Genomic DNA, 10,887 nt, shown 5'->3' with positions numbered 1-10,887 from the left:
GTTTACATTCAATTATTTATTTTTTTATTCCATGAAGTTATTCTTGCCAACATGTGACCATTCTAAACAGGTTTTCCACAACACTTTTGTATATAACTAGGGTGGCAGGTAGGCTAGCGGTAAGTGTGGTCCATGCTATCCGGGATCCTCAGGAAGTTGACATTTTAAAATGGTTAAGGTAAGGGTTAAGGTTTTGGGTAGGGATGTCCCAAGGAACCCAGATAGCACTAACCGTTATTGTTGGGCCAATAACCAAAAGGTTGCTAGGACAAATCCCCAAGCAGACAAGGTGAAACATCTGGGGGTGTGCCCTTGAGCAAGGCACTTAACCCTAATTGCTCCAGGGTCGCTGTAGATGATGGCAGACCCTGGCCGACTCCCCACTCTCTGAGGGTGTTTCAGTACATGTGTAAAATAGGAGAAATATAAGCACTAACATGTTATTATATACCGTACCAGTCAAAAGTTTGGACACACCTACTCATTCAAGGGTTTTTCTTTATTTGTACTATTTTCTACATTGTAGAATAATAGTGAAGACATCAAAACTATGAAATAACACATATAGAATCCTGTAGTAACCAAACAAGTGTTAAACAAATCAAAATATATTTTATATTTGAGACTTTTCCAAAGTAGCCACCTCTTGCCTTGATGACAGCTTTGCACACTCTTGGCATTCCCTTCAACCAGCTTCACCTGGAATGCTTTTCCAACAGTCTTGAAGGAGTTTCCATATGCTGAGCAATTTGTTGGCTGCTTTTCCTTCACTCTGTGGTCCAACTCATCTCAAAACCATCTCAATTGGGTTGAAGTCAAGCACTATGGGAGGCCAGGCCATCTGATGCAGTACTCCATCACTTTCCTTGGTCTAATATAGCCTTTATACAGCCTGGACGTGTGTTTTGGTCGTCCTGTTGAAAAACAAATCATAGTCCCTACTAAGCGCAAAACCAGATTGGATGGCGTATCACTGCAGAATGCTGCAGCTATGCTTGCTAAGTGTGCCTTGAATTAAAATAAATCAGTGTCACTAGCAAAGCACCATCACACTTCCTCCTTCATGCTTCACGGAACCACACATGGGGAGATCATCCGCTCACCTACTTCATGCGCTTCACACAAAGACACAGTGGTTGGAACCAAAATTCAAAAATTTGGACTGTCTGACCAAAGGACAGATTTCCACCAGTCTAATGTCCATTGCTCGTGTTTCTTGGCCCAAGCAGATCTCTTCTTCTTATTGGTGTTCTTTAGTAGTGGTTTCAGCAATACGACCATGAAGGCCTGATTCACGCAGTCTCCTCTGAACAGTTGATGTTGATGTGTCTATTACTTGAATTCTGAATAATTTATTTGGGCTGCAATTTCTGAGGCTGGTAACTCTATTGAACTTATCCTGCAGAGGTAACTCTGGGTCTTCCTTTCCTGTGGCGGTCCTGAGAGCCAGTTTCCATAGCGCTTGATGGTTTTGGCACTACACTTGAAGAAACGTCTCAAAGTTCTTAATTTTTCCGGATTGACCTTCATGACTTAGATAATGATGGAATGTTTTTTTCTTTGCTTATTTGATGGCCTTTGCCATAATATTCCACAAATTTACTTTTAACAAGGCACACCTGTTAATTGAAATGCATTCCAGGTGACGGCCCCCATGAAGTTGGTTGAGAGAATGCCACGAGTGTGTGTGGCTGTCATCAAGGCAAAGGTGGCTACTTTGAAGAATCTCAACTATAACATATTTTGATTTGTTTAATACTGTTTGGTTATTACATGATTCCATATGTGCTATTTCATAGTTTTGATGTCTTCACTATTATTCTACAATGTAGAAAATAGTAAAAATAAAGAAAAACCCTTGAATGAGTAGGTGTGTCCAAACTTTTGACTGGTACTGTAATGCATACAATAAAGTTTGTAATATGTGTGCATTCTCAATTCAGTGTTTGTAGTTCAGCTGTAAACAATAAATGCATACATTTCAAAAAATATTCTGTTGTCTTTAAATTCCATGGATTACAATTGTATACATTCAGTCATCTTTTTTATTCTTATAGATACGGGAACTTGTCCTGGACAACTGCAGATCAAATGAAGGGAAAATCGAAGGCCTCACAGAAGAATTTGCTTGATCTGGAATTCTCAGTTTGATAAACGTTGGCTTAATCTCAGTTTCCTAACCTTCCAAACTTAAAAAACTCAAAAAGGTAAAGTTTGATATAGACACACAATTACCGCTTAAAAGTTTGGGGTCACTTAGAAATGTCCTTGTTTTTGAAAGAAAAGCAAAAAAATGTTGTCCATTTTAAAAGAACATCAAATTGATCAGAAATACAGTGAATACATTGTTAATGTTGTAAATGGCTATTGTAGCTGGAAACGGCTGATTTTTTAAAAAATGGAATATCTACATAGGCGTACAGAGGCCCATTATCAGAAACCATCAGTCCTGTGTTCCAATGGCACGTTGTTTGCTAATCCAAGTTTTTTAAAAGGATAATTGATCATAAGAAAACTTTTGCATCATGTTAGCACAGCTGAAAACTGCAGTTGATTTAAAGAAGCAATAAACCTGGCCTCTTGAGACTAGTTGAGTATCTGGAGCATCAGCAATTGTGGGTCTGGACTACAGAATCAAAATGGCCAGAAACAAATAACTTTCTTCTGAACTCATTGGTCTATTCTGTTCGAAGAAATGAAGGCTATTCCATGCGAGAAATTGCCAAGAACCTGGAAGATCTCGCACAACGCACACTCCTTCACAGAACAGCGCAAACTGTCTCTAACCAGAATAGAAAGAGGAGTGGAGGCCCTGGTGCACAACTGAGCAAGAGGACAAATACATTAGTGTCTAGGTTTGAGAAACAGACGCCACAGGTCCTTAACTGGCAGCCTTCATTAAATAGCACCCGCAAAATGCCAACGGCCACAGAGAAGAGGCTACTCTGGGATGCTGACTCTAGGCAGAGAGCAAAAGAAAAGCCATATCTCAGACTGGCCAATAAAAAGAAAACACAAAGATGGGGCAAAAGAACACAGACACTGAACAGAGGAAGATTGAAAACTATGGACAGACAAATCGAAGTTTGAGGAGTTCGGATCACAAAGAAGAACATTTGTGAGACTCAGACCAAAATGAAAAGATGCTAGAGGAGTGCTTGATGCCATCTGTCAAGCATGGTGGAGGCAAAGATGGTCTGGGGGGTGCTTTGGTGGTGGTAAAGTGAAGATTTGTATAGGGTAAAAGGGATCTTGAAGGAAGGCTATCACTCCATTTTGCAACACCGTGCCATACCTCTGTGGACGGGCGCTGATTGGTTTAATTTCCTACACAGACAATGACCCAAAGCACAGCTTTAAACTATGCAAGAACTATTTAGGCATAACAGCTGGTATTCTGTCTATAATGGAGTGGCCAGCACAAAGTCACCGGATCTCAACCCTATTGAGCTGTGGTGGGAGCAGCTTGACCGCATGGTACGAAAGAAGTGCCCAAACAAGCCAATCAACTTGTGAGGTGCTTCAGGAAGCATGGGAGGTAATTCAGCTACCCCACCCCAACAAATTGACAACTAGAATGCTAAAGGTCTGCAAGGCTATAATTGCTGCAAATTGAGGATTCTTTGATGAAAGCAAAGTTTGAAGGACAATTATTATTTCTATTAAAAATAATTATTTATATTAAAAATAATTATTTTTATGACTACATTTCCTATGCATTTTGCTATATTTCATTCAAAACTAATTTGATGTATGTTTTCATGGAAAAAAATGACATTTCTAAGTGACCCCAAACTTTTGAACAGGTGTATGTGTATAATATAATTTTGTTGTTTTGGCTCTGTGTACTCCAGCACCTTTTGGTTTTGAAATGACAATGACTGAGGTTAAACTGTCAGCTTTAATTTTAGGGTATTTTCTATCCATATCGGGTGAACTGCTGTAAAAATTACACTTGCTCAGTCTGCCCATTTTAGGGACAAGTTCACTACAGTGCCTTCAGAGTATTCACCCCTCAATTTTTTTCTGTTGAATACTTTGCTAAAGTTACAGCCTGACTTTAAAATGATTAAATGTAATGAACTAATCAATACCGTATTAATTAGTATACATGTCGTTGCCGGATTATATTTTAGAAATGTTTACAAATTAATGAAAGCTTGAAATGTCTTGAGTCAAGTATTCAATGCCTTTACGGCAAGTAAGCATAAATAAGTTCAGGAGTAAATGTATTAACAAGTCGGCAAACGCATTGACTCACTGTGCAATAAGTGTTTTACGTGATTTTTTAAAAAATGAATACCTAATCTCTGTACCCCTCACATATCTGTAAGGTCCCTTAGTCGATCAGTACATTTCTAATACAGATTCAACCACAAAGACCAGGGATATTTTCCAATGCCTTGCAAAGAAGGGCACCTATTGGTAGATGGGTAAAACAATTATTAAAAGCAGACATTGAATATCCTTGACAAGGTTAGTTATTTATTACACTTGGATGGTGAAATACACCCAGTCACTACAAAGATACAGGCATCCTTCCTAACTCAGTTAACGGAGAGGAAGGAAAACGCTCAGGGATTTCACAATGAGGCCAATGGTGACTTTAAAACAGAGTTTAATGGCTGTAATAGGAGAAAAGTGAGGACGTAGTTACTCCTGGCTTCAACTCAATGACAGAGCAAAAAGAAGACTGTACAGAATAAAAAAATATTCCAAAACATGCATCCTGTCGGTAACAAGGCACTAAAGTAATACTGCAAAAATGTGGCAAAGCAATTTAAACTTTTGTCCTGAATACAAAGTGTTATATTATACAAATCCAGCCAATACATTACCTGATGCCCACTTCATTTTCACTGACAGCGGTATTTGTAAATTACAATGGGTAAGGTTGTAATTGTTAAGGACTGGGGAGTTTTTTAAGATAAGAAACTGAATGTAAGTACATAAAACCAGAAAACCTGCTTGTCTGCTTTCCACCAGACACCGGGAGGTGAATTCACCTTTAGCAGGACAATAACTTAAAACACAAGGCCAAATCTACACTGGAGTTGCTTACCAAGAAGACAGTGAATGTCTTATGGGCTTGTTACAGTTTTGACTTAAATCTACTTTAAAATCTGCAGACCCGAAATGGGATGTCTATAAATGATCACCAACCAATTTGACAGAGCTTGAAGAATTAATAAATTAATAATAAACAAATGTTGCACAAACCAGGTGGAAAGCTCAGATCACCTTAAACTTCACAGTTGTAATCGCACAAATGTGTTTCTATTAAAGTATTGACTCAGGTGTAAAAACTTACGAATAGAGATTACTGATTTCATTTTTCACAAATTAGCAAAATAGCCTAAACTCTGGCTTTTCACTTTGTCATTATGGGGTTATTGTGTGTAGATGGGTGAGGGGGAGGAGGGGATATAAGCTTTTAATCAATTTTTTAATTCAGGTTAAACATTAACAAAATGTAAAATAAGTCCAGAGTATACATACAGTGCAATGTTATTCAAGACCCCTGACTTTTTCCACATTTTGTTACATGCCTTATTCTAAAATTGATTAAATTGTTTTTTTCCCTCGTCAATCTACACACACACACCTCATACGACAAAGCAAAACAGGTTAAGACATTTTAAACAAATGTATTACAAATAAAAAACTGACATTTACATAAGTATTCATAGACCTTCACTCAGTAATTTTTGTTGAAGCACCTTTAGGAGCGATTACAGCCTCGAGTCTTTGGGCATAACGCCACAAGCTTGGCACACCTGTATTTGGGGAGTTTCCTCCCATTCTTCTCTGCAGATCCTCTCAAGCTTCCTGGCCAGGTTGGATGCTGCACAGCTATTTTCAGGTCTCTCCAGAGATGTTTGATCGGTTCAAGTCCAGGCTCTGGCTGGGCCACCCATGTACATCTAAGACATCCTAAGCCATTCCTGAGTTGTCTTGGCTGTGTGCTTAGGGTCGTTGTCCTGTGGGAAGGTGAACCTTTGCCCCAGTCTGAGGTCCTGAGCGCTCTGGAGCAGGTTTTCATCAAGGCTCTCTCTGTACTTTGCTCTGTTCATCTTTCCCTTGAACCTGACTAGTCCCCCAGTCCCTGCCACTGAAAAACATCCCCACAGCATGATGCTGCCACCGCCATGCTTCACCATAGGGATGGTGCCAGGTTTCCTCCAGACGTGACGCTTGGCATTCAGGCCAAGGAGTTCAATCTTGGTTTCATCAGACCAGAGCGTCTTTAGGTGCCTTTTGGCAAACTCCAAGCTGGCTGTCATGTGCCTTTTAATGAGAATAAGCCTGCTCAGCCACTACCATAGCGCCTGATTGGTGAAGTGCTGCAGAGATGGTTGTCCTTCTGGAAGGTTCTTCCATCTCCACAGAGGAACTCTGGAGCTCTGTCAGAGTGACCATCAGGTTCTTTGTCACCTCCACAAGAGATGTGTTTTAAGGCTATGGAATGCGAAAGTGAATTTATCATTTCCAAATGGTTTAGGTCAGTTGTGTGCTGCTTTGCGATCTATTGACAGCAAGGGTTACATTAAATAGGCGCAATATTTTTTACTGATGCATTTGCCAATATTCAATTAATACGCACAAAAGCATTCACTGTGAAAGTAGATACATGTAGGCCCTTCATGGCTATGCGCAGCACTTCATTCAATTTATCGAATCAGTTATTGTGTTCTTGCTCAAACCGTTCGCATCACCTGTCAAACTCAGACATTTCTCTCAAAACACAGGGATGTCGATTCGTACGGGACTAGTATTATCAGAGGACCTTGGAGTTCCCCAAAAAAACGTAGGTTACTCTGGCTGGAATTGTTACACTCCTGTCATGTACAAATTACTGACATGGCAGATTCGGACGGGACTAAAATTACAGATGTGGTGTTTTGTGCTTGTGTACATAATTACATTACCTGACCACCCCCAGTAAAACTAATCCCGTCCGAATATGGTTTTAGGCAGGGGCTGCGGCATTGTTCTCAATCCCAATATGCTGGTTAATTTTGCTATTATGCACATAGCAACATAGGGAAAGGAGACAATTCTACGGGGCACTGAAGGTTGTTTGATCCGCGGACAGCGACCATATCAAACGCGGGAGAAAGCGCATTTGTTATAATATTAGATGTATTAGTGTTGCACCATTTATTTTTGCGTAATATAACCATATACAATTTCAGTATCACATGTCTTGGAGTGATGGACTGTGCCATCCCCGTGGCCTCTGCAATGGATTAGTCCACTGAGACAAGCGGAATCAGACAGTTGTCTTGTGCAACATGAAAAAAAGACCAACAACCTATCGACCAAATAATCGACCGGTCGACTAAATGGGGTCAGCCCTAGATGCTACCATGATTACAGATAATCCTGAATGAGCCGTGAATAATAATTAGTGAGATTTAGACGCAGATATATCATATCCCCCCCAAAAAAATGTTAACCTGCCGTTATTGTAATGGTGAGAGGTTAGCATGTCTTTGGGGTATGATATTTGTGCATCTAACTTTCTCACTCATCATTCACGATTGATTCAGGATTATCTGTAATCATGGTAGCATCCACATTAATGTAGAAGTGTTTAGAAATGTATTCTGTTCTTATTTACAATAGAAGTGACTCCAAAATGACACTACATTATTTACCATCCATTTCTATTGGGCACAAAATAATCTGAAACACAACAAAAAAAAACAGCAAATGCATCCAACAAATTTGTAGGGTCACAACCCTGATGTAGTCATTGCGTGTTATGAATATGGGACTAAATACTAAACTTTTTACTACTTTAATACACAAGTACATTTGTCCCAATACTTTTGGTTCCTTCAAAATGGGAGGACTGTGTACAAAAAGTGCTGAAATTTCTAAAACGTTTACTTGATATGGATGAAAATACTCTCAAATTAAAATGGACAGTCTGCACTTTAACCGTAGTCATTGTATCATTTCAAATCCAAAGTACTGGAGTACAGAGCCAAAACAACAATAAAAACTAACTGGCTAAACACTTTGTTGCAGTTGGAACTCAGTGACAACAGAATTCACATTTTGATGTGCTAGCAGAGAAACTCCCCAACCTCACACATCTAAATCTAAGTGGGAAACAAACTGAAGGACATCAGCAATTGAAACCTTTGGTAGGTACACTAAACTCCTGGTAGAGCACAATACAGTACAACACCATCTCATTGTCTCAGGCTGGTGCCTCAAATTACACTATTCCCCCATATAGAGTTTCCTTTGACCGCACTGAGTTTGGCAGTGTATGTTTGTTTGTTTCCCTATGTGGCTCTGGTCAAAAGTAGTGTAATAGCCTACGAGGAAAAGGTGTTCTATAAACTCTAATGAGAGATTTATTCAGGCAGTGTTATTGACCCCCAAATTACCCTACACCCATTTGGTCCCACAGAAAACGCTGGACAGCCTGAAGTGTCTGGACCTGTTCAACTGTGAGGTGACCAACCTGAACGACTACAGGGAGAGTGTGTTCAAGCTGCTCCCTCAACTCACCTACCTGGACGGGTACGACGTGGAGGACCGGGAGGCGTCTGACGTGGATGGGGTGGACGATGAAGACGATGAGGGTTGGCAGCCATTTTTGTTTTTTTCCCAATGTTTTGAGGCAATATAAGAAAATGAAAATGCAGTTGTGGGATTTGAGTTGAGAATGGGGTCTTCTGTAGCTCAGTAGGTAGAGTATGGAGCTTGCAACGGCATAATAGTGGGTTCGATTCCCGGGACCACCCATATGCAAAATGTATGCACACAAGACTGCAAGAGCATCCCAAACATGCTCAATGGGTGACGTCTGAGTATGCAGGCCATGGAAGAACTGGGACATTTTCAGCTTCCAGGAGTTGTGTACAGATCAAGGGGCCGCATTACCATGCTGAAAGACGAGGTGATGGCAGCAGATGAATGACAACAATGGGCCCCTGATCTCGGCCACTATCTCTGTGCATTCAAATTGCCATCGATAAATGCAATTGTGCTCGTTGTCCGGAGCTTATGCCTGCCCATACCATCATGGGGCACTAATGTTCACAACGTTGACATCAGCAATCCGCTCGCCCACACAACGCCATACATGCTGTATGCCATCTGCCCGGTACAGTTGAAACCGGGATTCATCCGTGAAGAGCACATTTCTCCAGGGTGCCAGTGGCCATCGACGGTGAGAATTTGCCCACTGACATGGCCATTTAACGCCGAACTGCAGTCAGGTCTAAACCCTGGGTGAGGATCGACACCAGTTTCTGACAGTTTGTGCAGAAATTAGTCTGGGTTTATGCGAAAACCCACAGTTTCATCAGCTGTCCGGGTGGCTGGTCCTTGTGACCATCCCGCAGGTGAAGAAGCTGGATGTGGCGGTCCTGGGCTAGCCGTGATTACACGTGGGTCTGGGGCGGCCAGAGGCCAGTTGGACGTACTGCCAAATTCTCTAAAATGACATTGGAGGCAGCTTATGGTAGAGAAATGAACATTAAATTCTCTGGCAACAGCTCTGGTGGACATTCCTGCAGTCAGCATGCAAATTGCACGCTCCCTCAACTTGTGGCATTGTGTTGTGACAAAACTGCACATTTTAGTGGCCTTTTTTTGTCCCCAGGACAAGGTGCACCTGTGTAATGATCATGCTATTTAATAAGCTTCTTGATTTGCCACACCTGTCAGGTGGATGGGATATCTTGGCAAAGGGGAAATGCTCACTAACAGGGATATTTCTGCTCATGAAACATGGACCAACACTTTACATGTTGCATTTATATTTTTGTTCAGTATATAGTAGAATCCATGTTAGTACATCGTGGATATTGTCATTCAAGGGAATTCTATTGTGTATTTGTAGGATTTTTCGGCATGGATGTGATTTACTTCTTTGTTTTTTAGGAGGAACGAAGGATGAGGACGGAGAGGAGGAAGACTTTGACGAGGAGGATGATGAGGTCAGCGGAGATGAAGAGGTAAAGCCCTTTTTTGGTTTGTTTGTGACAAATAGTTTAAAAGATGAACAAGGGGGATATGGTTTGAAAGCTCTGGATTCTGACCTGCTCTGTCCCATCTCCCCAGGAGGAAGACCTTGGTATTGATGATGACGACAACGACGATGGTATGTCATTCTCATACTTTTTGCCACAAGCTCATGTCCAAAGCTCATGTTAAAGTTTCACTTTTGGATGCTTTACTTAAGTACAGTATCATATAGTCAAATAACCCTTTCCCATTTCTCCCAGAAGTTGAGGCTGTCCAAGGAGAGACGAGAAAGCAAGAGCCTGATGACAACAATTATGAGCAAAAAATTAGAGCCAATCAAGTTGTCAACCCCTTCCCTCTCCACCCTGACACCCACCCACACCCTGCCTACTCAAAGTCTCTCCCCCAGCTTTGAGCCCCTGTGTGGGGAAAGATTACCGGACTGGTGGTTCAAGTGGAGCTGCCTGCACCCCATGGAACCGAGAGCCGTTCTCAAGCAGCACACTACTCCGCATTCCACAATTTCACTGTCAACTCCCCCTTTATGTATACCTTTGAGGACATTGGGACTGGTATCTAGTTTTGGGTCAGTACTTTTAATATTTTGTTGGATTAATTATGAATTTTTGTTTTGTTTATTTCTTCCCCTTCTATTTTTTCCCCCCAGTAAAATTATTGCTATAGCAACTGTGCGGCCACCTGCCTGTTGCACAAATCAAGGTTGTAGCTACATTTTTACTTTCTGTATGACAAACTACTTTGTAAATAAAATGTTAACATTTTGCACTTTGCTCTCCTCCGGTCATGCTTTTCTCGTCACATCTAAAGTTGATTAATTGAATGAATCTGATGATCTGAGTGCAATGGGTTGCCTCTGTGGGAAAAGTCTAGAAC

At 41.0% G+C, this 10,887-nt stretch overlaps 1 pseudogene; it reads left to right on the top strand.

Moving 5' to 3' along the window:
• The window catches only part of LOC123481032, a 13,307-nt pseudogene extending 2,528 nt beyond the window's left edge, over positions 1-10,779 (top strand).
• Positions 10,780-10,887: the final 108 nt, after the last annotated feature.

This window comes from Coregonus clupeaformis, unplaced genomic scaffold (assembly GCF_020615455.1).
Source record: "Coregonus clupeaformis isolate EN_2021a unplaced genomic scaffold, ASM2061545v1 scaf0054, whole genome shotgun sequence".
Taxonomy (NCBI): domain Eukaryota; kingdom Metazoa; phylum Chordata; class Actinopteri; order Salmoniformes; family Salmonidae; genus Coregonus; species Coregonus clupeaformis.
The sequence above is the reverse complement of the archived record's forward strand: the minus strand, read 5'-3'. Positions and strand labels throughout refer to the sequence as shown.